A 6,000-nucleotide genomic window follows, 5' to 3' on the forward strand; every position below is an offset into this window, starting at 1 on the left:
AACTCGCAATTACAAATTTACAATCACATTATTGGGTTGGACAACAAGATTTGCTTGTTAGATACGTACCATTAGATAAGAATTATAAAGGGTCATAATTCACAATTCTATACGTAATTCCTACTCTATACATAATTATGTGCTAAAACATTATATGTTGACCACATCACACCCCAAAACTAAAAGAAGTGAACATTCGACAATAATCCTAATTCACTTCTATTACAGGTGAAGTATCGCTCACGACAATACTTTATATACAGTGAAATAAAAGAATAGAAAAGCGAAATTTATGTTGTTCGAAATGTCCTCAAAAAATTTTGTGCTAAAATCATAAACTAAATTTTAAGGTTATTCCACCGACACTCTTTCCCTTCCTTTTCCTTTAGTCTTTTCTTTTAAATTTTATTTAAAATTACATACTACTATGATTGATGATTATGGCTACATTGAATCTAAGAGGCACACGTTCGAAGCCTTGATGACATGATTCCTTATAAAGTTCAATTTGGAAATTGGCGAAGCCATAACTTAGAGCATCTCCAATGGCACCCTTCCTGTCGGACATCGGAGAGGCTTCGTGGAAGGGCGCACGGGAAGTCCGCTATTGGGGCGGCGAGGGGCGGACGCGGACGTCCCTTGAGGACACGGGAGGGGCGTGCTGACGTCCGCCGCGAAGGGCGCCATTGTGGCGAGTCGCGGACGTCCGGCGCGGACTTCCCATTTTTTATTTAAAAAAAAAAAAACTCTATATATACGGCTCGAAAATTTAATTCCGTAACGTAAATTGCATATTTGTGAATTTATGAATTTTTTTATTGCGGGAAGTTTGCGCGGGAAGGGCAATTGGAAGTCCGGATTGTGCGGTGGGAAGTCCTTATGACGTGGCAAGAGGGTGGAAGTCCTTATGACGTGACATGAGGTGTTTTTGGGAAGTCCGACGGGAAGGGCGATGGGAAGTTCGTAGCACTGAAGATGCTCTTAGAGTCCAATTTGAATTTATAAAGAAACAGTTTTTATGGGGGAGCTCAAGCATACCCAGCATCACTCCGAAGTCGGACACTTTCTCTTTCAACAATTTGCATCCAATATTAATTAGACTAGTATTCGAATCTTTCGTGTGGAACTCCTTAACTAGGCCTAGGTACTCATGCATGTGCACATCCTTGCACATTTCACAGGTTCCACAGACTTGCGTGAGGTCCTCCCCCGCTTGCGCTAGTTCCTCTCTCATGCATGCTTCTATGCTTATACACTCCTCAACTCATTTGTTTTTCGCAGTCACTTCAATATTTTTATGTGTTCATATTGTAAAGCGTTTTTGCTGATCACTTTTATAATGTTGCGTACCTCTGCATGTGTTGTCCCGAACAAATGTTGATCACAAAAGTAATGTTGCATTTCTACTTACACGACTTATGTAGTCTCGACAACTGCCTCTTTGGACCTAAACCTATATTTGTAGTTATTCGGTTCTTTGGATCCGATGACCAACAAACATTCAGAACTCGAGATCTTCAGACATTTGGACCCTGCAAATCTTCAAACATGTACAAACTTTGGACATTCGAATGTGCATATCTTCAAACCTATACTTCTTTCGGAATATTATGTCGTGTGTATCATATCTAACACATTAAAAAAAATAAAGCCAACTTCTTTGTAAAATGTAGCTATAAAACAAAGTGTTTTGTCTCACATTAGAAAAATAGATAAAAACAGAGTAAATATAAAATCATCAAACACATTTTTCAAACGAATTACTCTCTCCGTCCCAGTTTAAGAGTCACATTTTGCCATAAAATTCCGTCCCAGTTTAGGAGTCACATTTAGAATCTTTCATATTTGGATATAAAATTTTACCCCATTATTCATCAAAATTACACCCAAATGTCATTATCTACATAAAAATAAACCAAAAAGTCAAACCATCTTACACTCCACCATCTCACTTCATTTATTACACACTCCACCAATTTCTTAAAACTCGTGCCATAACTAATTCTGACTCCTAAAACGGAGTTTTAAATAATAGTAAAATAATGTACTCCCTCCGTCCCATAAAAGTTGAGACAAAACTTTTGGGCACGGAGATTAAGAATTTATATTAAATAAATAGGAGAGATGAAAAAAGTAGGAAAGATAAGAGAGAGTAAAGTAAATGATGGAATAAAATAAGAGTGATTAGATGTTATGTTTTTTGTTAAAAAAGGAAATGATTCAACTTTGTTGGGACGGACTAAAAAGAAATACGACTCAACTTTTATGGGACGGATGGAGTATATTTTTTAAATAGCTTTGTGGCCGCATAACCTTGCAATGCAGCCGTGGTGACGACCACTTAGGGGCACGGCATTCCGCCCTGTGGGGGTGGATCGCCGGAGCACTGCTTTGTCTGATGTGGAGTTGTGGACCGTGGACAACCTAATGCACTTTTCCAGTCAGGACAGATGGCTATCACTTGTGCAATGCTATGCTCCTAAGTCCCCCCTAATACACATATTCCAAGCTCAAAAAATTTGTCGAGACATATTATTGTTACAATGATGAAAGGCAGGTACAATTTGAATGTTGAGATATTATAGAAATAGCGGTAAACAACATCTTATTTTTTTACACCATATTTGTGTTATGTTTTGGGCTGTGTGGCATGGGCCCTGGGCTTTATACACGGTTCCCAAATATGTCTTTCCCTCTACAGTTCCCCAAATCCCTTTGCATTCTTACACTACTTTAATTCCTTTTCTACTGAATCGTCTCGTCTCACTCTCTTTTTACCGCCCCTTCACTTTTTTCGTTGTCCCTTTACTTTATGCATGCAGTAACTAATTGAAATATCCAACTTTTTACCATTTCAAATTTACTTTTCACCCCTTGGTACCTGCAAATAAAGGACAGCGTTGAATGTCAGACCCTCTCAGACACACCAATACACAGAGAGAGGGAGTGTTTCCTCAAGCTGTTCTCCACTCTCCGGCAGCCCAGGAAATGAACATGGCTGTCTCGCTCCCTCTCTTCTTCTTCTTCCTCCTATGCTTCACCGGTAAGAATCTTCTTCACATTGTCTCTTCATTCTCCTCAAACTAACTCATATTCCCTTCTCTGCAGCTAACTCTCAATCCGCCGCCGTCCACGTGGAAGCCCAGCACCTCAAGAACGTCTCGGCCAGCGTCCTCGCCGCTGAAAACTGGCTGCGAACCCACGTTCTTCCCCACTACCCTTCCACCAACATAACCACCATCGTTGTCGGCTGCAATGTGCTATGCCGCGGAGACCAGCACCACAACTTCGGTTTGCTTCTTCCAGCTGTCAAGAACCTCCACCACTCCCTCACTAGATGGGCTCTTCACCACCAAATCAAAGCCGCCGCCGCCTTCTCCTCCGACTGCCTGGATCCACTCTCCGAATCTTACCGAGATGACGTGGCACAGAGTTACATCAAACCCTTGCTTACCTTCTTGGAAGGAGTCAAGTCCCCTTATGTTGTGTATCCTCCACAGCCAGCTCTGGAGAAATCCCACTCCAACGCCATGAAAAATCTTGGGGTTTCTATGATTATGAGCAATGTTATAAGGAGACAGCTCACTCACAAGGTGAAGAATCCGAATCCATTCCCACCGCAGCCGTCTCCTTCGATCCCGACATTCGCTCTGCCTCCGTTGGTGGGAACCATCCCGCTGCAGCCGCAGCCGAACTACCACGTGCCGGCTCCGTACATTGCGAGCCCTCCGTATGGGCCGCATTTGCCGCCGTGCGAACCGTCTCGCTCAGTGGGGGTGGCTCCGGCGCCACTACCACCGCACGCTCACCACGTGCACGGGACATGGTGCGTGGCGAAGCCTAGTGTGCCGGCGGAGACACTGCAGGAGGCGCTGGATTACGCGTGCGGGGAAGGGGATGTCGACTGTGATGCCATTAAGGAAGACGGGAATTGCTATTACCCCGACTCGGTGGTGGCTCACGCCTCGTATGCCTTCAATAGCTACTGGCAGAAGACAAAGGCCAATGGTGGTACTTGTGGCTTCGGCGGCACAGCCATGATCATCACCTCTGATCCGAGTAACCATCTCAATCCTGTTTGAGCACATAAACGAATTAATAAAGTATAAAGATTCACTCTAATTACTTGCTAATGATTCTGTTATTGCAGGTTATGGTCACTGCAGATTCGCCCTTACCTAGTGAAGTGGAGATAGAGCTGTCGGTTTTTCCTGTCTTGGAGCACTTTTGGTGACAACTTTTGCAGTATTTAGTTGAATCAATTATCAGTAATCATAGAGCTTAGATTGCTTTGATATTCTGTGTGACATCTATGTATAATCTTGTTCTGTACTTGGTTATTTCTTATGTGCTTCATTTTGCTTCTGTTCAGCTTCAAGTAGTTTTGAATTTTATGAGCAACATAGTTTAGTACCTTACAATCATGCATTGCATTATTACTAATGAAGTAGGGAGCAAAGCTGAAAAAAGCAAAAGCAAGTTCAAATTATTGTCTTGTTAGTTGTTAGAAAAGTGATAAAGCACACAGCCTTAAAAATGGAATAGAGATTGCTCACTTTTAAATGCAAAGAAACAAGCTTATAAACTCAGTTAAGCTGACACTACATTGAAGGAGTTGAGCATATCAAGGAGGTTCATGATTGTTCTTCCTTGCTAGCAACAACCAATGCTCCAGCTTCAATAGGTTCTTCGTTCTCGTTCTCTTTCACATCGGCACTCTTCTGCAGAAAGCCCATTTTGCGAGTTAAGTGAGAAGTTCAAATGAGTAGCATGAATTAACAATAGTGCCATGAAGAGCTATTCTCAATATGCAAGTAGAGCATTTGTATTCAATTCAATTATCCATATACCGTATCTAAACCTATTAAGCTAGAAAACCTTTGTAGCATATGCAAGTAGAGCATTTGAACTTAACATATTCTCAATAATCCTTTACTTGACAGAATGTTTAGAGAAGGAAGTAGGGACACATTTATCGTTCTGCCATAGTTCATCTGCTGAATGTTCCCCTCAAATACTTTCAAACTGCAATCATATCATTCTGATTTAGGTTCTTGAATATAAATCAAGAAGGTGCTTAATGGGAGAATGCATAATCTTAGCGAGCATGATACCAAAATCACTAGAGATATCAACTGGCATACAATTTGCGTAGTTCATGAGACATCGACCTGTATGCTTCCATCAAAAGCTCCTTTTGCTTCTCCAAATGCCTGCCAATTGTTAAGCAACCAAATAAGGGTAAGTTTTTTAGCATAGCAAGAAGAAGTTAGGTGAAACAGAATGGTTGATCAGGCAAAGAAGATATACTACTTGAGAACGTTTCCTGAGTGCTTAGGATCCATGTTGATGTAGAGATTTAAAACACTAGCTCCTGAAGAAAACTACCATTGCATCAGCAATTACAGTTATTAGTGGTGTCCGAGCAAAAATCCCCATTTATCTAAGTTTACTTATTTATATTTACAGAGGGAAAAAGGTGGAACTGAAAAAAAAAATACTTATAGTATGAAGTATGAGAAGTTATAATCGAAGAAGACACTAAATTTTCACATAAATTTGAGCAATAGCCAGTTCGAGCAGTCGAGGCTCCGTGTGAAATGGTGGAGAGGAATTAGGGCGAGTGGTTCTGATTTATGAAATTTGGGGGTTAGGGAGTCTGAATTATGTAATGTAAAAGTATATATCACAACAAAATACAAAACACAAACAACCTTACACGCAGAGCCGCCGTCGCCGTTCAGTAGTCTGCCGGCGCCACCGTTGCGAATTGTTGGTTGTAACGGTTGCGATTCAATTATTCCTCTTTTGATTTAATATAGAAATAGTTAAATACTCCACCGTTAGAGCTAGGGCTGGGGAATTATACCGAAATACCGGAATACCGGACTTACCGTACTGGAAAAATACCGAAAATACCGTTTTTTCGGTATACCGTAGTTTTCAGTACAGTATCATACCGTACCGAAAGAGATCGGTACGATAACGATATTAGATTTC

The 6,000-nt window shown here is 41.2% G+C and overlaps 1 long non-coding RNA gene across 15 annotated transcripts; it reads right to left on the bottom strand.

Annotated features, from left to right (window-relative positions):
• Positions 1-2,306: 2,306 nt before the first annotated feature.
• On the bottom strand, positions 2,307-5,798 carry LOC125191719. 15 transcript variants are annotated; one of them, XR_007171230.1, is made up of 8 exons: positions 5,715-5,785; positions 5,314-5,374; positions 5,115-5,213; positions 4,916-5,025; positions 4,557-4,721; positions 4,179-4,460; positions 2,882-4,074; positions 2,307-2,424 (listed from the first exon to the last, which is right to left on the bottom strand). It is a non-coding gene; the product is annotated as an uncharacterized LOC125191719 (long non-coding RNA). The 15 variants fall into 15 exon arrangements; XR_007171227.1 differs by having other exon boundaries at positions 2,354-2,490; XR_007171213.1 differs by lacking the exon at positions 2,307-2,424 and having other exon boundaries at positions 2,844-4,074; positions 5,715-5,798.
• Positions 5,799-6,000: the final 202 nt, after the last annotated feature.

Source organism: Salvia hispanica, chromosome 1 (assembly GCF_023119035.1).
Source record: "Salvia hispanica cultivar TCC Black 2014 chromosome 1, UniMelb_Shisp_WGS_1.0, whole genome shotgun sequence".
In the NCBI taxonomy this organism is placed as follows: Eukaryota; Viridiplantae; Streptophyta; class Magnoliopsida; order Lamiales; family Lamiaceae; genus Salvia; species Salvia hispanica.